Raw genomic sequence first — 22,050 nt, 5'->3', positions numbered from 1 at the left:
TGTTCCAGCACCATTTGTTGAAAAGACTATCTTTTTGACCGTATTGCCTTTACTCCTCTGCCAAAGATCGGCTGACTGTACCTGTGTGGATGGATTCCGGGCTCTTTATCCTGCCCCACCGCTGCGTCTATTCTTCCTCCCGTACCATCCAGTCTTGATTACTGTAGCTTTAAACTGAGGTTGGCAGTGTGTGAGTCCTCCAACTTTGTCCTTCTCCTGCAATATTTGGATGGCTAGTCTAGGTCTTCTGCCTCTCTCTCTATCAGCTTTACAATTGGCTTGTTAATATCCATAAAATAACTTACTCGAATTTTTACTGGGGTTGTACTGAATCTATAGATCGATGTGAAAAGAACTCTCTAGATAACACTGAAGCTCCCTACCCATGACATGGGATAGCTATCCATCTCCTGCACTCATCTTTGATAGCTTTCTTGTCTTTTTCCTCATGGAGTTTTCCTCATATAGACCTTGTATGTATTTTGTTAAATTCATATTTAAGTATCTCACTTCACTTTGGGGAGTGATAATTCTATCTCAAATTTTATTTCAAATTCCATTTTTTCACTGCTGGTATATAGGAAAGTGTCTGGCTTTTGCATGGTAAGGTTGTGCCCTGCAATCTTGGTTTATAAAGTGCTCGCTCGTTCCAGGAGGGTTTTTTGGCTTTGGTTTTGGTCTTTGTTTTTGGTCAGTTCTTTCGGAATTTCTACATAGATGGTTACGTCTTCTGTGAACAAAGGCAGTTCTCTTTCTTCCTTCCCGACGCGCACACTTTTCTTTTCTACCTTAATGCGGTAGCCAGGACCGTCAGCACCAGGTTGAAAAGGAGTGATGAGGGGGACATCCTGGCCTTGTTCCTGAGCTTCACAGAAAAGCTTCACGTTTCTCACCATTAAGTATTGCTATGAGATGTAGGGGTTTTTGGTAAATATTCATTATCTAGTCCAAGAAGTTCCCTTTATTCCTAGTTTTCTGGAAGTCTTTATCATGAAGGACGCTGGATTTGGCCACATGCTTTTTCCGCATCTACTCATATGACCAGGTGGGTTTTATTTAGCATACCGATGTGATGGATTACATTAACTGATTTTTGAATGTTGAACCAGCTTTGCATACCTGGGTGGGGGATAAATCCCACTTGGTTGAGGTATGTGACTCTTTTCACACATTGTTGGATTATGTTTTTTCCTCATTGTTGGATTCTATTTGCTAGTATTTCACTGAGGATATTTTTGCATCTATATTTATGAGTGCTATTGGTCTGCAGTTGTCTTTTCTTATAATGTCTTTATCTGGTTTGGGATTAAGGTGATGCTGAACTCACAGAATGGGTTTGGAAGCATCCTCTTTGTTTCTATCTTTTGGAAAAGATTACTGGAGCCCCGGTATAACTTCTCCCTGAAATATTTTGTAGAACTCACTAGTGAACCCACCTAGGCCTGGTGCTTTCTGTTTTGGAAGGTTATGAATTATTGACTCAGTTTCTTCAACTGTTACATGCCAATTCAGATTGTCCATTTCTTTTCGTGTGAGTTTTGGCAGATTGTTTCTTCTAAGGAATCGGTCCACTTCATCTAGGTTATTGAGTTTGTGGTTATAGAGCTGTTCATAGTATTCCTTTGGCTTTCTTGTAATGTCCATGGGATATATAGCTATGTCCCCTTTATTATTTCTAATACTAGCAACTTCTGTCTTTTCTTTCTCTCTCTCTTTTTTTTTTAGTCAGTCTGGCTGGAGGCTTATGGATTTTATTGATCTTTTCCAAGAACAAGCTTTGGGTTTGGTTGATTTTTTTCTACTGATTTCCTACTCCCAATTTCATTGATTTCTGATCTGACGGGTTATCAAAAAAAGAATGAGTAGGTCGATTAACTGGTTGGCAGGTTGAGTTTTAACAGGAATGGGATCAAAGGCTCTCGTATAATAGATTTGGGAGCCCAGGCAGCTGAGTGGCTCTGCTGTCTTGGCTAGTTATATTCTGATCCAAGGTGATCACGGCGGGGACAAGTAGGGTGAGTGCATCTGATCAATGGGGCCTCTCACCACTAGCGGGCTGACTGAGACATGCTTCCTCACGGCTCTGGCAGAGAACAAGAGTGCTAGCCTTTCTTTAAGCCATTGCTTGTGTGACATCTGCTATCATCCCACTGGCCAAAGCAAGCCACATGGCTGAGCTCCGCTTCAAGGGTAGGGACATAAAAATCGCCTGGTCCTCTAGATAGAGGACCTGCAGTGACATGGTCAAGAGCAAGACAACAGGAAGGGGTGGAGAATTTGGGCCCTAAGTGCTATTGGCTTATGACACTTGGATTCAAATCCCAGCTCCCCTCACCATGTGTCCAGGAGCAAAGTACCTGAAAACTGGCACAAAACAGTACTTGCCTCCTAGCAGGGTTGTCTGCGTTAAAACAGTGACCCGTGTAAAGCACTCAGCACAGGGCCCAGCCCACATAAACAAATAACTATGAAGGCACCGTGCTGCCTTTGAGGCGGCAGAAAGATGAGCTGAGATGCAAATGGTCATTTGAGGCTGTGGGCCTGTATTAAGGTGACGTCGCCGGAAGAGAAAAAGACGCAGCCATATCTGGAAGGAACAATATGGATGAATCTTCAGGAAGGGGCGTCCATGGGTCTGGGAATTGGGACAATGGTGATGCAGCTGGAGAATCAGGAAGACTATTGACTTGGGGACAGATGGCTAGATGCCCCCTCCACCTGGACCCCTAACCCAATCTCATGGCTCCAGTTTTGGTGGCAACTTTCAGCTGCATGGCTGCTGACTTGCACTAGAACAATTCCAACTAACCCCAAGGAAGACTCTCAAAGCCTGTTAGCTTAAGCAATTGCCAGCCAAACAACAGCACCTTTCCCATGTTTGGAAGGATCCAGGGCAGCACGACTGGAATAGGTAATGAAGGCATTTGTTTACGCCTACGCACAACCTTCCTCGTAGGCAAAAGGGGAGGAAAACAGCATTCTGAGCCGAAGAAGGCAGCCAGGGCAGGCTCATCAAAAATATGCATTTTCTTTTGTAGTCAAAGAGTGTGAGTTTGCTCTGCTTCGCCTCCTGGCCTGGGCTTCTCTGATATCCATGCGATTTAAATGAAAAAGTCATTCTAGGAATTCATCACATTTCAAAGAAGTGACCCTTTGTGGATGTTGAAAGGATCCCCATTGTTTGGGTTCACTCCTGGGTGAGGTGGTACCAGAGGTCTTTCTATGTCATCCAGAGAAACAGACCTTGGAAAGTCTAAACACAAGTTGTTTACCTTGTCTTTTTGCTTGTTGTGCAAATGGGCCTCAGCTTTGGAGAGGAAACAAGCGCATTTCGAGCTCAGTCTAAGTTAAAATTCACCTCAGCTGTCAGTCAAACTCTGACCAAAAAAGCAGCTTTTATTAATTCTTGGGGTGGTCTGACCTCTACCATGAACTTTGTGGCTAAGATATCCATAGCAGCCTACAAAGCGAACCCCAAAGCTAATTGGACTCAGCTTCTTTTTTTTTTTTTTTTTTTTTTCCCATGCCCACGGCACGTGGAAGTTCCCGGGCCAGGGATCGAACCCACACCACAGCCGCAACCCAAGCCTCTGCAGTGACAACCCCGGATCCTTAACCTGCTGCACCACAAGGAAACTCGGGGGTCACCTTCGAAGGGCACTTTACTCTCTGTTCTTTCTCCTTTGCCTTCCCCCATTTACACCTTGCTCCTCATAAAGGAACTCCCGGTCCTCCTGGAAAGAGATTCACTCAGCAACCGTGCTGGTTACAGTGTCACGTTACCAGCTGTAACGTGACAGGGATACCACCCTGTCCTAGAGCCACTACGCTCCCAGCATCCCCACTGGCCCAAACTGGGAGCGGTCTGGGGGAAAAGCCTCACCAGAGTCACTCTCTAGACAACCCAGTTGAGGACAACCCAGTTTAAGATCTTGCTCTTAAGCCGCTGCTCCCTACCGGGTTGCTGCTCCTGAAAATAACTCATGAGAGTGGCACCTTTATCCATTTAGGGCTCATCCTCTGCCAACTGGCTCCTGAGCTTTCTGTACCACTTCAGCGGCTCAACTGGAAACACCCTCTCTTTCACCAGCCAGACTGGGTCTGAAGAGGGGGTGCCTGGTTCCTGGATCCTAGGAAGGTGTTAGGAATCCAGCTGGAGACATTAGCACCTGCCTCCTGGCTCAAGAGTGGGCGTTAATGGCTAATGTTCTGGCCACCAGCACATCTGCCATCCGCCTGCCAGCTCCCAGTCACTGCCAGGGCCGCCGCAAGCCAGCCACTCAGACTGGCCTGACAGGGACTGGCCTGGGTCGGTGAGGACGAAACCAGCAGTTCTGTCACTCTCGTCACCTCTACAGCACCCTGAAGAGGGAGGCGGCTCCAAAGACGGAGAATGTCAAGGTCAGGGAAAGCACGGCTCTTCACGACACGAAATCTGAGCCGTATTTCTAAGGTGCCAAAGCAATTTCACATAAAAACAGCCCAAACCTTCTCCTGCCGGCTTCCTGAACGGACAGCACTTCCTACCACGGTCCCGTGTCGCTGTCGTTTCCCAGATGACACCTCAGAGAAGAAGGGGCAACAGTGGAGGCCGTGCGCGCTCGTCTCCGGCGGCCAAGGTCTTGCCCTTAAACCACGGCTCCTGCCGGGTGCGGCCCCCGAGGATAACTCGAGAGAGTGGCAGGTTAAGGGCTCTGCCAGGGACCGGAAACGGGGGGCGTTCTGACCACGAACACAAAGTGGAAGACTCGGATTGGAGCCCAAGTCCAATCGAATTCGGGTCCAGCGTACTTTCTGCCAGACCACGCGGTCAACCAGCCCCGCCAGCAGGGCACCACCGACGCTCCCCCAGGACCCCACCGTTCCTTTGTTCTTTCAGACAACGCACGGTTACTGGATATGCTCAGCACACGCCAAGCCCTGCGTTGCCTGGGAAGGGTTTGAAAAAGAAAGAATCAGAGACCTTGCCCTCAAGTTCTCTATGTGCCACAGGACACGCAGGCAGCAGGCTCCTCTAACACAGGTCAGAGGAAGAAGCATCACCGCCATTTCAAAGGTTGAGACGACGGCAAGTCGGGTTTGAGGGGGTTGAGAGTCATAGCCGCCGCCAAGGAGAACAGGCGACTCAGTGTGCGGAAGGGACCTTTCTACTAAGCTGATCCTAGCCCATCACCTCGCTGAAACCTCAACGTAGGGAGGTGGGTCTGAGTTCGCCCCCAGTTCGGGCTGAGAATCTGTGTGTCCTATGTCCTTCAGGTGGGGCCGTTCAGGGACCAGGTCCATCCGTGTCCTTCCCACCCGCTCTCCACCCTGGAGACCAGAAGTTTCTTGCCATCACTCTCCGCTCTTGCCGCTATGTCCCGGGAGCGTTTGAATGGAAAACCTCCCTGTCTCCTCCACTTGCCCAGCGGCTCTCACACCGACGGGCCCTGCCCGGGCTGGGTCTCTGGGAGAGGCGCCTTAATTTGGAACGAGCCCCCCGCCCCATCCCCCCGCCCCCACCCCCACCCCGAGCAAGTGCTCACAGGACAAGAGAACTGTACTTCCCTGCGATGCACTGTGCATCCTCGGGCACTCAAGGGGGTAAAACCTTAATGAGCACAAAATATGCATCTCTACTAAGAACGTGCTGTCATAATCACCCTCCAAGTGATAAATATCCTAGAGGTTTTCTCTTTGTTCGGTTAATGCTTTTCCACACGATAATTTCCCCAAGTCTCTAAAAAATAATCACACGTTATCAGGCCCTGATATAGTAATATGGTGTGTTGGTTTTTGTTTTTTTTTTAATGTTTTGAATCTTGCCTTAAACAAATCCCATCCAAATAAATGCTCCCTTTTTTTCCGCTGGCACCAAAGCTTGTGCTGTTCTTTGTAATCAAGCTCCCAGTTGGCTAACTCCTCATCAAACAGTACATCTTCTGATTTCATTTGAGCAAAATTTATCATCCACAAGCCAAGACAGAAAATGTGTGAAGGTCTAAAGCTTATGTAAATTAAGAGGCCATGCACGCTGGTCCTAAGAATAGTAGATAATTACAGGCGTTTCTTCCCCACACGATAATTATAGGCCTCCTGTCATCTTTTCTATTCTGTATAAGGTCACCGTAGTATCATACAAAATTTACAGTGCATTACAAGTTAAAAACACAATCATTAGCAACTGTGCATCTTCAGCACCAGTGATGAATGTTCACAGTAAAAGTTTTAAAAAAAGAGCATTATTTGTTTTATGTGGACAGTACACACTTAAATTTAATCATCAACTCCTGCTACCCAATAGGCAATATTCTCTCACTATTATAATGCTATTTGCCAAGTTCAGAGTACACCCTTGGGCTGAATTCATCCTTAACGAAGAGACAGGAAGCCAAATCTCTCACCGTCATCCCAAGCAGATGCACCGTATTATTTTAAATTTAGTAATTCTGTTGAACATATTGAATGATAATGAGCAGAAGCTTTAGAGAAAGTGCCAAGGATTATTTTGACCATTTATGATCAACATCTGATTCGGGGGGAAAAATTCCTCCCACCAAACGACGTGAGTGGTTCGGAGGTTTGCTTATTTAACACACGGTGTGGGGTGGTTTTTCCTTTGCTTGTTTATCTCATTCATCGAAGGGGGGAAAAGCTATGGATATCTGCCTTGATGGGAAAAAAAAAAAAAAGGTATTTTAACAAAAAAGAAGATTTATCCTTAGCTCTTAATTATCCACTCTAATGGGAACAAAGAGGCACGGAAAATATGAAATGACAGAATGGAACTCTCATTTCGATTGTGCTTGAGGAAAAAGAGAAACATACACTCTCACTTCAGCCTTTCCCAGTTCTGTCATGCTGTCAAAAGTGGTTTAGAAGAATGAGTATTTAGCAAGAATGGGGCAAAAGAAGGTTCTAGAGGCCCAGAATCCCCCTATCATAAGACCCTTTTATAATTGCCTGTGTCATCGGTTGGCTCCGCTGTCTCACGTCTCTGACAAGTTGAAGGCTCCTTTCTCCCCACGTGCTGGGGTCCAGGACGATCACCACGGACCAGAACGCTCGCCTCTTCGGCTGTGCCCCCTCAAAAGCAGTTCAGTTCCAAAGACCGGCGCCCCAGGGGACCGGGGAGCGACCGCCCTGCTTTGTGTGAGAACCTGATGGACTGATCATCCTGGCCCTTCCCCTCCGGTGTCCACAGCCGAGGGCAGAGGAGCATGTACAGAGCTCAGACTTTCTCGGTGACTCTTCATTAGCGCTATGAGCTTCCATGTAACCTTTCTGTGGCTCAGTCTTCACGTCTATAAAATGGGAAAGCAGAGTTGTAAACATTAATATGTGTGTATGCGATTCCATACACCGAAAGGTGCTATGGGAACCGGCCTTCAGAAATAATGTGAAATAGGCCTTCTGATTAAGGGCACAAGCTTGGGGATCAGGTCACTCAACACCACGCAAGGCTCTGTCTTCGGCGAGGACCGCGTTCCGCGCCGCAGGCTCTGCCCACCCGCCTTCCTGGCCAGCATCCCTCCTGGGCTGTCTCTCAGGCTCTGCTCGGCTCACCAGCTTCCTCTGTGAACCTGCCAGGGTGCAGCCTCCACCCTCCTCTCCCGACACTCTGACTCAACCCATTAACAGAGAAGAACTGGCTCCCAGAGAACACGCCGGCCTTTTCCGTTCTCAGCAGGTCTCATTTCCACCTGGTGAACCCTGTGGCTTCAGGAAAGCTGGCCCCCTGCTCATGACTGAGGCTAAGCCACTCAGAGCATTGCGTCTTCCCGGCCCCAATGACCGGCTCTGAAATGGGCCTGAGGCTCAGGCTGCTCCAACCAGAGTGAGACTTGAGACATTGCCTGGGGACGCCCTGGACTCTCTATTTCGACCCCGAGGGAAAGGAAGAGGCGCGTGGCCTTGGAACTGCAGGCGGCCACCCTGGGATCAAGAGGGCCAGCCCCTTCCGATAATGCATATAAGGCAGCAGGTCAGACAGAGAGTCAAACAGAGACCGGTCCCTAGAGACGTCCTGGAGCTTTGCCCGAATCCAGGCCCACCTCTGCATCTTCCTTATAAAAGCCAATAAATCCATTCTACTTTTAAAGTCAGTTTCTATTATCTGAAATTGAAAGCATGCCAGATGATTCAATCAAGAGGTTTGCCTCTGAAAAATATCTTGAATCCAGAGTTCCTACTGTGGCACAGTGGGTTAAGAATCCAACTGCAGCTGCTCGGGTCTCTGTGGAGGCGCAGGTTTGCTCCCCCACCCAGTGCCGTGGGTTAAAGGATCCTGCATTGCTGTAGCTGCAGCATGGGTCACAGCTGCACCTCAGATTCAATCCTGGCCCAGGAACTTCCATATGCCAAGGGTGAGTGCGTATGCACGCGCACACACCCACCCACCCACACACACACACCCACACACACACACCCCTTTTGGATCCATTCACTTCCATCTCACCGCTCTGGCCTAAACTACTACTATTTTCTCTCTCAACCACCGAAATAGCCTCCGAATTAGTCTTTCTGCTTTTTCAGTGGTTCCCCTTCCCACTCGATCTGCAAAAGTAGTCAGCATGATTTTTTAAAACATTCACATGAGATTACATCACTTCCCGGCTTCAAGTCCTCTGATGACGTCTTTCTGAGATCAGGCCGAAGTCCATGCCCCTCACGAAGCCGAGCCAACCAACCAGGTCCCACGTGATCTGGTTCTATCCACCCTCCGCGTCCTCATCTTACGCCAGCCTTGCTGGGTCTTTCGAGTCCAGCCGTTTCTGCAGCTCCTCGAAGACACACCCCCTTCTTCGCCGCCCCCAGTCTCCTGCACAGGCTGGTCCACCTGCCCAGGACGGCCTCTCCCCAGCTGTGACCCCCCGGCGCCCCCCTGCCTGCATCACCCTTAGATCTCAAGGGCGTTCCTCAGAGACCCCCAAAGTGGCGCTCCCCCATCACAGGGTCCCCCCATCTCTAATGACTCATTTAACTGTTTCCCCCACGTGTTTCCTTCAATGGATAGCCTCACCACTCACCCCAGCACAGGCCTGGAGCCGAGCAGGTACTCAATAAACAGGTTCATAAAATCATCCTGCCTGCATCACTTTTTATTTTTATAACCCGGGGCAACCTACTCGACCTTCTTGAGCTTCTGTTTCTTTATCTTTTAAAAACATAAATAATGACGTTCCCATTGTGGCTCATGGGGAACGGACCCTGCTAGGATCCATGAGGATGCAGGTTGGATTCCTGGCCTCGTTCAGTGCATTAAGGATCTGGCGTTGCCGTGAGCTGTGGTGGAGGTCGCAGATGCAGCTCCGAATGGACCCCTAGCCTGGGAACTTCCATATGCCGCAGGTGCGGCCCTAAAAAGACCCCCCCCCCAATGTAAATAATGATACTCATTGGCAAGGCTGTTTAAGGATTAGATTCAATTTGGGCACCTCAGAAAATGGTTAGCAAACCTCGGGCGAGTAGGATGCCCCAAGCCAAGGACCCCTCTAGATCTCACGAGGTGGCAAAGAACCCTAGGAATCAGGTGCGTTATGAAAGAATCTACACGTCCAATAAAACCGGAGAGGGGGCATTTCCACCGTGAGAAGGGTCTTGAAAAGGCCCCAAGGATGACTGTGCCACTCAAAGGAGGGGAAAGAATTCACAGCAAAGCACCAGATGAGCACGTGAGAAGAAAATGGTCCGTAAACCATCAGGCTGACGCTTCCAAACAAAACGGCCAGAGGGACGAGGTCCTGTTCTCTAGGACGCGGCCTGACGATGCGGAGGCTGCACGTCAGCCTGGAGGAGCCTGCCCTCAAGTTCAAGTCACCAACAGCCACGGAGCCTCCCCACGGGTCCCGTCACCCGACTGGTCTCCTGCCTCGGACTGAGGACGGCATCAAGGACCGGGCCGCGCCGTCCTGGCTCATTCGGTCCTCGCGCTCTGTGCAGGCGGTCTCATCGGGTCCCATTTACCCACGGAAAACAGAGGCCTCGGTTCTCTCTGACTTCACCACGGCATCTCTTCACAGCATTTCCGACCTGTGATTTGGTTTTTCGGTTCTTTATTCATTTATCAGCCTCATCAGACGGTACATTCCTTGAGGCCACAGGCACCTTGTTTGTTGTGTACGCTTTTCTGCAAGAGTCCGGATTAGTGCCTGCTGCGTGTGTGTTGTCTGTTGTTCGATATTTACTTGCTGAATAAACGCGTGAACGGATGCTTCAACACGATGGAGCAAAGAGAGGAGAATTTGGTGTTTGAAATATAGCAATAGACAAGTTACACTAGACAGCAGAAAGACTCGGCTTTCTCTGCCGCCCGCTTGGTCTTTCCGCATCTGGGTTCTGATGGAAAACACGCCGAGCGCCCATTAAAGAGCTGGTGTTCGGTGTGTGAAGACCTGTTTCCTCCGAGTCCTGAAGGGCTGTTTGGTTTCTGCCACACTTGCTCCGTGGGGCCGCGGGGCCCTCGTCTGCATTAGAAGTGAGCTCGAGGCCTAACCTCAACTTGGATGGGACCGATGATATTCTTTTCACTTAGTGATAGAACATTTTATCAGCCCCCTAGAAAAGGAAGTGCACGTGTTCACTTGCAATCTGAGGAGCTCTGTCCCTGTGTGATGTGTGCGCCGGGGCGGGGTCAGCTGCTCCGGTGATCCGTTCTGACGCCCTTTCCCAAGGGCGCTGCATAGATAAACACCCTCTATTTGCACAAGACCAATGACAGCAAAATGGCTTGGCTTGTCTCTAAAAAGACGCTAATAATGTGCACCAAGGGAGCAGCCCAGGGGCTGACCGAATTTTCTTCCCCCAGTGTAAACCATAAAATCCATTTCAATAGCCAGCGCAGAGCCGTTTAAAGTGCTTTCCTAGTTAATTACAGCCAAAGAGTAATAATAAAATCAACTATTAAATTTTAGAACTTCCTCTTTAAAGTATTAGGTATTTGGCAACTGCAACGCAGTTAAATTTCTCTCCGAACAGCGCTTTCCTGTGCTTGCTACCTGTGCAAACGTGCAGTCTGCGGGAAAGAGAAGGTATTTTTCCTGTGAAGAAAGAGTTCCCAGAACCCTGTTGTTTCTGCCAGATGTCCGCAGCTTGCTAAAGAACCAATAGCTCAACGGGAACACTCACTTCATAAGAGGATATAACTGAGTCACAAATCCTCCATAATAACTGACAGGACAGGACCCCAGAAATGGTGAAACCAAAATCAAAAGGTCGTTTGAGCCCTAACCTGGTGTTTGAGGCCTTGACTCCGTTGCCTTGGCGGGTCTCAAGAGCCAGGCATTTTCTGACCTGTAAAGCTTGGCCCTTGGTACCATTGGCCCAGCCCAGTGGAGCAGAGCGGCTGCTGCTGCTGGAGCCAGGCCTGCACTGGGCGGGGGAAGCACTGAGTCCTGCGGGAGGCGGCAGGGAGCAGCACCCTTGGCGCACGCTGGGTGAGGGGGCTAGGACTCTACTCCCTTTGGGCACCTGACTCGCAGATAGGAGAAGGATTAAGCTGGAGTTCCCATTGTGGCTCAGCGGTTAACCAATCTGACGAGCAGCCATGAGGATGCAGGTTCGATCCCTGGCCTCGCTCTGTGGGTTAAGGATCCGGCGTTGCCATGAGCCGTGGTGTAGGTCACAGATGTGGCTCGGATCCCATGTTGGTGTGGCTGTAGCGTAGGCCGGCAGTTGTAGCTCCGACTGGACCCCTAGCCTGGGAACCTCCATATGCCGCGGGTACGGCCCTAAAAACCAAAAAAAAAAAAAAAGGATTAAGCTGCCCCTTGCCAGAGGATTCAGAACCTGATCTTGCGCGGCTGAGGCAGGGGTTGCTCACACTTGCCTACCCACCCCCTTACCCCCCAAGCCCCGTGCCACTTGTTCGGCATCAGTTTTCCATGTGCAACGCTGACCGTCTTTGCGATTCTTGTGAAAAGTGAGCGCCCTTTCCGAAAGAGGCACTGGGGTATGTAGGTCACGCCAAGGCCTGCCTTCCAGCTTCTTAGGAAACTGAGAGCAGAATGACAAACATGCCGCTGTCTTTAAGGACAGAGATTATGCTCCAGGCACCTCCCGCCGGTGGCCTCAGGAAACAGTTGTGTCGGTAAAACTCTCGGGATGTGGTCAGATAATGGACTGAACTTACACCCCAAGGAAGCCCGCCCGGAAAGAGGTGAGGCGAACAGCGAACAGAATCTCCGGGACAAGGGGAGGCCTCCAAGGAACGATGTCCTGGGTGGGACCTGCGAGTCTTTCCGGCGGGCCTCGCCGGCCCGCCCTCCAAGGCCAGACACAAAGAGCACACTCGTGGCACGACCAGAGGACGCCTTCTGCCCACCAGGCCCTGCGGTGGGAAGGGTGCAGGGGGCAGCTGCACCCTCCCAGGCACCGACAGGAGCTTAAGGGCGTTGCAGAGGCAGCGTGGGACGGCCGGGCCCCTGCAGGGTGCGCTCTGGAGCCGGATGTTCAGCGAGGCCACGTAAAAGGCTGGCAACCCGCACGACGCACCGGTCTTACAACGAACCGAACCGAAGCGCTGCTACGCTGGCATGACGTTATGAAAAGAAACGGATAAGGAAGGGAATTTGGCCTTCAGCAAGCTCCGTGTAAATTCTCCATGAGACATGTATGAGGAGCACAAGAGAGCCCTGGCGTGAAGCTATGGGACCCATCGGCTACAGGCGGTGATGATGATAAGTGATCAGTGGGGAGGAGGTACCCTGTCCACGAGCCGATGCTGCCCCGCTGTGACAGGTGCAGCAACAGGGCCGTGCACACAGGGCGACTGGGAGACTGGCGCCTCAGTCCAGGGGCTTCGCTGAGGAGGAGTCACGGAAGCTTGACCTTGACGTGATATGCAGACATTGACCAGGTGGACCCAGGACAGGGTCGAGAGTGTTCCAGAAGAGATGACGCAGGCGACATGCACATAAATCCCTCGGGGAGCACGGGCCTAGGAGCAGCTCGGTCTGGGTGGACGGAGTCGGGGGAGCTGTCCACGTGCCCCTCTGCGTGCGGGGTTTTCTGTGAGCTGCCAGATCTGGAAGCGGGGAGGCTGTGGGAGCTGGACTGCGAAGGACCTCGTCTTCTAAGCTCAGTAATTTGGACCTGATGCCATAAGTAAACAGGTCAAGCTGGCTTTGGAAGCACCATCGGGAAAGCAGCGTGCTGAGGACCAAACCTGGACGCACAGACTAAATGAGAAGCCAGGCGTCCATTCGCCCACAGCTTTCTGAGCCCTGGAGATGGACAGACGCATCCTGAGAGAGGGGATGTGATGACGCTGGTGTCGGGTGTTCAGGTGACAGAGATGTGGGCCTTCCTGCCTGAGTAGCGGGACGGGAGGAAGGCAGTAGGCTTCTCTTCTCTTTCTATATTCTGTTTGCATCCAGAGCCATGTAATTCCCCACCCACCCTCATCCTCATCAGGTAACAAGCCTGCTCTCAGCAATTCCAATCAACCCTAAGATGTGGTGGGTCACCCCTTCTGGAAGCATCTGTCTTCAAGCGGGAATCAGAAGCCTTGCTTCCCTGGCAGAGAGTCATGATGGTACACGATGGGGAGGAAGGGCCTTTCTGTCAGCATCTCTCCAGACAGAGGCGTCCGCTCCACCTTCAGGATGACCCCGACCTCCAGGCAAAGCAGTTGGTAACTGGTGCCCCTCACTTCCTGGGCCCAGGCTCCCAGCTCCCAGACGCCCCTAGAGCACGCGCGCGCGCGCACACACACACACACACACACAGTCAGGCAGCGGCCTTTTCCACACACACACACACACACACACACACACACACACACACGCTCCCAGGTCCCAGACGCCCCCAGAGTGCATACTCACACACACACACACACACACACACACACACACACGTCAGGCAGCGGCCTTTTCCATCACAAGATTAAATAACTCTGCCAGGACGGACAATTTGCTTCATGAGGGCAGTTGTTCCAGAAACATTTACAAGACCTCGTGGCAGAGGTAGATCCACGCAACTTCCTGGAGGGAAGCCGATCTCAAGAGTCCCCGGCTCGACCCCAAACCTCCCCTTCATTTCCCTCCTCTCTCCTCCCACCAATCCCCCGGCCCTGCAAGGCAAGCACTTCTTCCACCCGGGGGGCTGCAGATGCTGGCATTTCCGCCTCGACCAACTGCTTCTCAATTGCTTCTCTTGCTTCCGTTCTCTTTATTTCTCTTCTGTTTTTATTTTCTCTTGCGTTTGCTTTTCTCTCTTGCACTCGAGTCCCCCTTCCCGCTTTCCACTGATCCTTCCCTGCCGTCGACAGACTCGCTTCTGTCACCCTTCCCTGCCTTTCAAAGCTGGTGCCCCTCGTGCTCCTACCAAGTCAGCAGCGTTCTGCTCCCTCCGTGGCACATCCTCGGTGCGACCTCCATGCGATCCGAGCCCCAGCCAGCCTCCCCACGCCCCAGCTCTCCTGAGCCGACTTCTCTCTAGGCTGCTGTAGACTTTCCTCTCGTCAGATTCCACGACAGTTCCAGCGGGCTTGAAACCGAGCAGGGCCCTGTGGGCTCCTCGGCACAAAAGCTTTTCTGCGCCCCCCATTTTTGTTCTTAGGAGATGGCCCTCGTTCAGCCTCCGTGGCCTTCCCTGAGTTTCTAGGGACAGGTTCAGACCATTGCTGATCAGGAGACGGAAGACCAGTCAAGCAGCCATAGTACAGCCTTGGGGCAGGTTCCCGGCTCCCCCTCAAGGGATGCACACAATACAGGCATCGTATACACCCAAGAGAAAAGGTACAGTCCTTATGCTTCTTTTAGACATGAATACTTTAAAAGTGAACAGCCTAGAGTCCTTCCTTGTCCTTCTCCCGGGCCTAACTGCACCCTAAACCCCATCACCCGTAAGCTGAAGATTAGGCACCCTGAACGCAATGGCCTGTGGGCTAAAGATTATTGGCACATGATGTTTTCAGGAACTTTCCTAGTTTGTTTGTTCTCATCTCTGATCCATACACCCTCTTCACAAGCACTGCTATTCTCGGCAACGACCCAGAAGACCCCCAGCGTGATCAGGCCGAGACCTCCTGACTCCAGCTTTGATGACTAAGCCTCCCCCAAAGGAAGAAGAATGCATGTGTGTCCTGATCCTGATTCCTGTCTGAAAACCTGTCTTTCTCCTTTTTACCATAAAACCCCTCACGATCCTTCCCCATGGGGGGCACGGTCTTCAGGGCATCAGCCTGCCCCGACCCTCCTTTGCCTGGCAAAGCAATAAAGCTATTTTTTCTCCTCTACCTAGAACTCTGTCTCTGAGTTTCAATTCAGCACTGGCAGACAGAGGCTGAATTCGGGCAACAGTCTCCTGTAGGTGAGAATGGGACGCATTTGAAGAACTTGGAACGTGCCATCTTACCAGATGGGTAATATTTGTAAAGCATTTAATGGCTCTGTGCCTGTTGTGTCATCTACAAGACAGGCACGGTAACAATCTGGAATCCACCTATGATGCTGGATGAAAATGAGACACACGCAGTTCCCACCGTGGGGCAGCGGAAACAAATCTGACTAGGAACCATGAGGTTTCACGAGCCCTGCTCAGTGGGTTAAGGATCTGGCGTTGAGCTGTGGTGTAGGTCACAGATGAGGCTTGGATCCTGTGTTGCTGTGGCTGTGGCAGCGGCCAGCAGCTATAGCTCCGATTGGACCCCTAGCCTGGGAACCTCCATGTGCCGCAGGTACAGACGGGGGGGGGGGGGAATGAGACACACAAAGGGGCTTTGTAGACGGTACGCGACACCTCAGCCCTCAGTCCTCGTTACTGTCGCGCCTGCCGTCCCAGCAGGTGGTTCTGCCGACCCCTCCACCCTTCCTGGGATTCTCCCAGCCTGAGCTCCCAGTTGCACGATTCTAGGCTTCCTGCCTCTCTGACCCTCCTCCTCTGACTCCTGCGCCTCTTCCCGAACAGCCCACTAAAAGTAGGAGTCCCGCCAGTTCCGTCCCCAGTCTGTCCTTCTCACCCTCGTCCTTTCCCACAGCTTCGGCGGTGCCGCCATGCAGACCTGCCACGCCACCTGCCAGCTCTGACTCGAACTTTGACCTGCACCAAGCGCAAATGACAAACCCAGACCCAGTCTCCTACTTTCTAAGACTGAGAAGGCTTCTTTGCGTCTCGATTTCCTTGAAGGTACCGTCATGTGTCTGCACTGTGTCTTCCAAGATTGGACACCGAACCCATCAGGTCTTCTGGCCTTCCTCTGAGTTCAAGCCGTGAAACAGCCCACACCCATGCCTCAGTTATCTGCTGGTGAGTACTGAACAACCCCAAATTTAATTCAATCGCGCTTTAGTTCCATTCTGTGTGACGTTGTGCTGGTCTCACCTGTGCCTGTAGCCACTGCTGGTCAGCCAGGCTGCTTGTCTCTTGGCTGGGAGAAGGGAGACACATCGGGCTGGCCAGCCTGGGCTCATTCGCATGCCTGCTCGAGTTTCCAAGAGCTGCCAAACAGCAAGCTCTGGACCCAAGCATTTCTCTGAAAATTTTGAAATTATAGTTGATTTACAATGTTCTGTCCATTTCCTTTGTACAGCAAAGTGACCCAGTTTTATACACACACACACATATATATATATATATATTCTATTTCTCACATTATTTTCCACGTTCCATCACAGGTGATTAGCTCTAGTTCCCTGTGCTATACAGGGGACCTCGTGGCCAAGCATTTTTAAAGTCTCTGTCTGTCACATGTCTGCTACTGCGCGCTGGCCAAGGCAAATCACACCGCCACGCCCAGGCTCCACAACCAGCATCAGTCAAGCCGGGCATCCGACGCATGTGAGTTTCAGTTCCTCTGGCCTGGACTCTCCATGGAAACCCTCCTCCACAGACAAGGCACCAAGAAGCTCCGTTAAAGGAATGCGGGCTCCGGCCCCGCTCCCGCAGCCCTTCGGAAAGGCCCGCTGGAGCAGCACTACCACTGCCGGTGCTCTAATACTCAGGGTCGCCTCCCGGCATTGCCTGTCTCGAGGGCTCGACCCCGGGCTGAACCCCTCCAGGGAACATGGAACAGAGCAACAAGTATGTGCTGTGGGTGTGGCTTGCCTCGGCCTTGACCATGAGGTCCACGAATGGGGGCTCTTTGCCCACTTGGCTGAGTTCAGCCCTGGGTTTGGCCCTGGGTTCGGCCGTGGGTTGAGCCCTGGGCTGAGCCGTGCGTTTGGCCCTGGGTTCGGCCCTGCGTTCAGCCCGCGTGTTTGGAAATAAGATGAGCTTGAGGAGAGGCCTGGCTGGAGCCCCTGTGGTCTTGGGTCTGGTTTGGGGGGTGTGGGGGTCTCGTAACACACACTGAGGACGTGTGCAGGCGTTCGAGGAAGAGGATGCTGAGCGAGGGTGCCTTGCACACAAGGACAACAGGATGCGGTTCCTGACCTGAGGCCTCGCATGGGTGTGGTGCCACTGCGAGCAGCCGTGGGCCTTCGGAGATGGAGAATGTTCTTAGGGAGGCCGAGTTGCCAAGGCGGGCCTCGGGGGAAGGGAAGGACTTGAAATAAGTCCCGAAGGGAGAAGAGAGAGGTTTTTGAGGTAGAGATGAGAACAGTGAGCCTGGCTGGCCTGGAATAAAAGCAGTCGTTGGCAGAGGGAGGGCAGGAGAGCGGCCGGATACATCATGTGGACCAGATACGGGTGCTCGGAGCGCCTGCAAGACAGAGTCTTCATTTAACGAGGGGTATTCTTAAGCTCTTGACAAGGGAGAGAGCGAGGCAAGTGCTCTGTGAGGAAGATGAAGGCGGTGACCACAGGCCATCAAGTCACAGGAGAAAGAAGCGAGAGCGGGGATACTAGAAGACCAAGAGAGCAATCTCGGGGAGTCTAGAAACCTGACCACAGAGACCAGAGGGCAGGGCCCAGAAAACTATGGAAGAAAGACGCAAACGTCAACCTCCTATGAAGCCACGTACATCCCAGAGTTTAATTCCAGGGCAAGCTGTCCATTCCTTGGGGACTGTGGACAACAGGCCAAGGGGCTAATTATCCCGTCATCCAAAACCAAGGCAGATAAATTCACACCCTCCAAGTGAAGACTAGGGTGGATTTCTTTCCTGATTTGGCTATTTGGGAGAAAACTCCTTTTTTTTTTTTTCTTCTGCACCTGTCACATATGGAAGGTCCCAGGCCAGGGTTCCAATCATCGGAGCTGCAGCTGGGGCCTACACCACAGCCACGGCAACACCGGATCTGAGCAGCATCTGCCACCCATGCAGCAGCTCGTGGCAACGCCGAATCCTTAACCCACAGAACAAGGACAGGCTCAAACCCGCATCCTCACAGAGACAACACTGGGTCCTTAACCCACTGAGCTGCAACAGGAAGCCCTGGAGAAAATTCTGAATCTCTCCCTTGCTGCAGGTATCAATGTAGCCCAAAGATGCGGCTGAAATGAAAATGTAATATTTCTCATTCTTAATTTCAGTCAACCTAGATATGCTGCTAGGTTATGTGTTCAACCCCAGCCTGGCAGGTAGAGGCTTTACCTCACTCAGTGTTCACGACAGGCCTGTAACCTAAGGATCGGTGTTACTTCCGTTTACCATCAGAGGACCTCAAGGAAGGTTAAGTATCTTCCTAGGGTCACTCGCTTAATAAGAGAGAACAGGAATGTGAGCTCGGGTCTTTCGACTTCAAAGCCCATGCTCTTTTCCCTACACCGCTGAATTTTCAGGCCGACGCTGCAAAGCACAGGTTTGTTCTCTTTCAAGAATCAGATTTAAAGGATGAGAATTTGAGGATACAGCTGGTGAGTCTTGACACTTCCTTAATGTGACAAGTTAAGACTTTACTTAAGAGAGAACAACTTGCGATTTTCTTCCATTGGTGGGCAAGACAGATGATGAAAATGAGAGCAAAGGTTATTAAGATTGATATGGAGCCTAACAGATCGGAATGACTACAGAGTGAATTCTTGAAGCTGCAATAGAAAGGGGGGAAATAGCACAACATGAAAGAAAACACTTCTTTAGTTTCGGATGCCTAAACAGGCCATCAAGACACTGCTCAATTGTTCAATGCCAGTATTTTCTGACTCCTCTAGAACGTAGTCTTAATGCAAAAGATCAAAGTCCGCGGGATAGTAGGTGTCTGTCCCAAAATGTCTCAATTCAGAGAATTAGTGTTAACTGAGCCTTATTAGCTCCATTTATCTCTAATTAATTACCTTTATCTAATTAGACACTCTGCTTCCGGTCGACACGGAGTCAAGTACCCTAGATTATTAGTGTAGTCATTGTGCCTTTACAAAATCCTGAAATTAATGAAACGTGCAAAGGAATCCGCAGTTCTAATTGCACAGGTGTTGCCTTATGGCAAAGCTTTATCATCTGATTACACCAAGGGGTTATTAGTGACTTTTTATATAGAGGATGAGCCTATGAAATGTACCTTAGCAACAGCTCATTAGTTTAGGGTTGTTACTGTATTATTTATTACATTCAGCCTTCCCCATTATCTAGATTGATTCATGGACCTATATATTCTTGCTCTCCTCTGTGCAGGAAAAAAATTAAATAAAATAAAGTAAACCATCATTACGAAGGGTCCAGAGGCAACGTGGAAAAAGGCACAATATCTTCATCAGCTCCAATTTGACTCCTTAAGACAGAACGCTCTAAAGTTAGATGAGATCAGAATCAAATTCATGGGGTTTTCTTTCTATGGGAAAAGAACCAATTTAAATTACTGAGGAATATGGAGTGATTCATACATGGGATCAAAAAACCCATGTGGCCATCCTAATGACCGCACATGGGTGAGGTGGCATATCAAGGTGTTGCAAAGAAAACAGCACAATGTTTTCACACTAAAACACACTTGTATTTATTTATTTTCACTTCGCATCTTTCCAAAATGGGTTGAAAAGACATCTCTATGTATGTTCACCCAGGACATTTATAAAAATCCATCTCTCGCTTTTACTCTTTGCTTTTCTTCCTTAAGACTAATTTGCTCCCAGATGGGGAGACCTCACAAAGTACACAATCCTGCTTCGCTGAAAGAGCCAGGTTTCAATGCCTGCTCATGAAATGAAAAGGGCTTCTTCATGGGAAGGTTAGGTGGCTGCAAAGGACTAAGACGTTTCAACCTCTCTAGCGTGAATTTTTTTTTTTTTTTTTACTCATAACCATATGAAGCAGCCCTGTTTTTCACAAGCACAGAGTAATTAAACAGCTAGAAGTAAATCCAAACACGATCCCATTCCAATATACAAACATGTTTATTGACAAAGCAGTAATTCCTTTAAATAATCTGTCAACATAAATACGTCAGATGGGCTTTCAAATCATCTCTCTCTCTGTTCCCCAACGAAAAGCCCTCGACTGATAGGCGCTGTATATTACCGTTCACTTACTGCCGAATCGAAGCGCGTGAGAGGATAACGGGTTACTGTTATACAGCACGTGATAACTAATTTGAGTGGTAATAATGAATATTTAATGGTCCTCCTTTCGAGCATGAACCTATAACTTTTCATATATTCCTTACCAAAATTATAACCCTTAATCTAAAAATTACAGCTGCCAGTGAAATAAAAGCCAGGAGTTGCAGGTTAGAGCCAAGTCAAAACCCTGCGTAAACATTCCAGAACACAAACACAGGGGCGCAAGGGGAGCACCAGCCGCTTGTTTTCACTCGAACCAAATCCTCTTTGAAACGGACGAAAGTTGCATGATTAGTAGAGAAGAGATCCCAATCCAGGTATTAAAAGGCTATTATTTCTATCAATAAATAATTATAATGGTCAAGGTCGTTTTCACTGTTTGCTAGCTCACCGTTTCTAAACAAAACATGTATATAAAAAGGTGCCCCCTGTATGGGTAATACTTTTGGAACGCTCTATTTAAATCAAGGAAAGAGTGGAGTAAAACTTATTAGGAGTACAGATTTTTACGCCTTAAATTTCACTTTTTATATGTAGGTAATGTTCCCAGCTGTGCCCCTTGACCAGACTACCAAGGTGGCTTTGGGAAAAGGGAGACAGAGAGCTAAAACAATGCACTGAGCCTTTTTAAATGGGCTTTTGTTTCACTGTTGGAAAATACCTTTGGTTAAATTTCCAAGTTAGAGCATTGCCAGGATTCAGTTAAGACCCACATTTCCCACGCCCGAGGTGTTGCCGAGAACCGTCTCTGCCTCCCTTCCTGGTTGGGTCTGCTCCCCTTGTTGTGCTTCTAAAATTCAGCAGGGAAAAAACCCTAATACCGTGGAAAACAGTAGCCAGTATGACCTGCATTTTTTCTTCGTTGTGACACTCTTCATCAGAAATTAAATGTCCAGCTGAATGGTGCACCATGCTGGTACCAGCTCATCAAGATGGTCCTGCCTCTTTAAAACGCCAGCTCACAGTCCACGGTGGCACATTCTCCAGCCGTGCACACGCCCACTGAACACGTTTCTAACTGAGCAGGCTTTACTGACCAAAGCCAAGGCAAGGTCAAATGGGAAAAGGGAGTCCAAATGTCCTTTGCAAACTGTAAAGTGCTTCAGAAAGAGAAGACGGCAGCATTCTTAGGTTAATGCTACAAAAGAACGCAAGCTCCTGATGAAGCTTCATTTGTTCACCTCACAGCCTTGCGACTGCCTCTGCCCAGACATGGCATTTGGGCAAGGAAGTCTTTGTCTTTGCAGGGTTCTTTCTGGCCTTCCATTCTGGGTTTCTTCTGAAGGAGAGGGCACGCCAATTAATTACATGCTGCCGAGTTTATCCGGCTGTGTGCACACAGACACAGGTACTACATCAGCCCATCAGAGGACATGCTAAGAAATATCAGGATGCTTATGTAGCTTTTCCACTTCCCTGTGTCTTAGGGCCTCGTTTCTCACGGCCTCGTGCCAGCTCACCCCACGCCCCGGGGGGAGCTGCGGGCCAGATTCCTGAGCACCCAGGGGCTCTGAGCAGACACAGGGCAGGGTGGCAAGACACAAACGCAAGGAGACAGACCCCAGGGGGACACCTGGGGAGCGAGGAAAGGTTTTCCCGTGTTGCCTTTTATGGGACAGGGAAAGCCTACTGGGGACAGTGGGAGAGAAAAACGCTGCAGCTGGAGTCCTTTAAGCACACACAGAACAGGTTCA

General features: G+C 50.1%; 1 long non-coding RNA gene across 1 annotated transcript in view; it reads right to left on the bottom strand.

The window, feature by feature from the left end:
* Positions 1-6,815: 6,815 nt before the first annotated feature.
* The window catches only part of LOC125129988 (uncharacterized), a 33,883-nt gene continuing 18,648 nt past the window's right edge, over positions 6,816-22,050 (bottom strand). The window contains exon 3 of the long non-coding RNA XR_007135615.1: positions 6,816-7,283. This is a non-coding gene — a long non-coding RNA (uncharacterized LOC125129988). The remainder of the gene's footprint in view (positions 7,284-22,050) is intronic.

Source organism: Phacochoerus africanus, chromosome 6 (genome assembly GCF_016906955.1).
Source record: "Phacochoerus africanus isolate WHEZ1 chromosome 6, ROS_Pafr_v1, whole genome shotgun sequence".
NCBI classification, from domain to species: domain Eukaryota; kingdom Metazoa; phylum Chordata; class Mammalia; order Artiodactyla; family Suidae; genus Phacochoerus; species Phacochoerus africanus.
The sequence above is the reverse complement of the archived record's forward strand: the minus strand, read 5'-3'. Positions and strand labels throughout refer to the sequence as shown.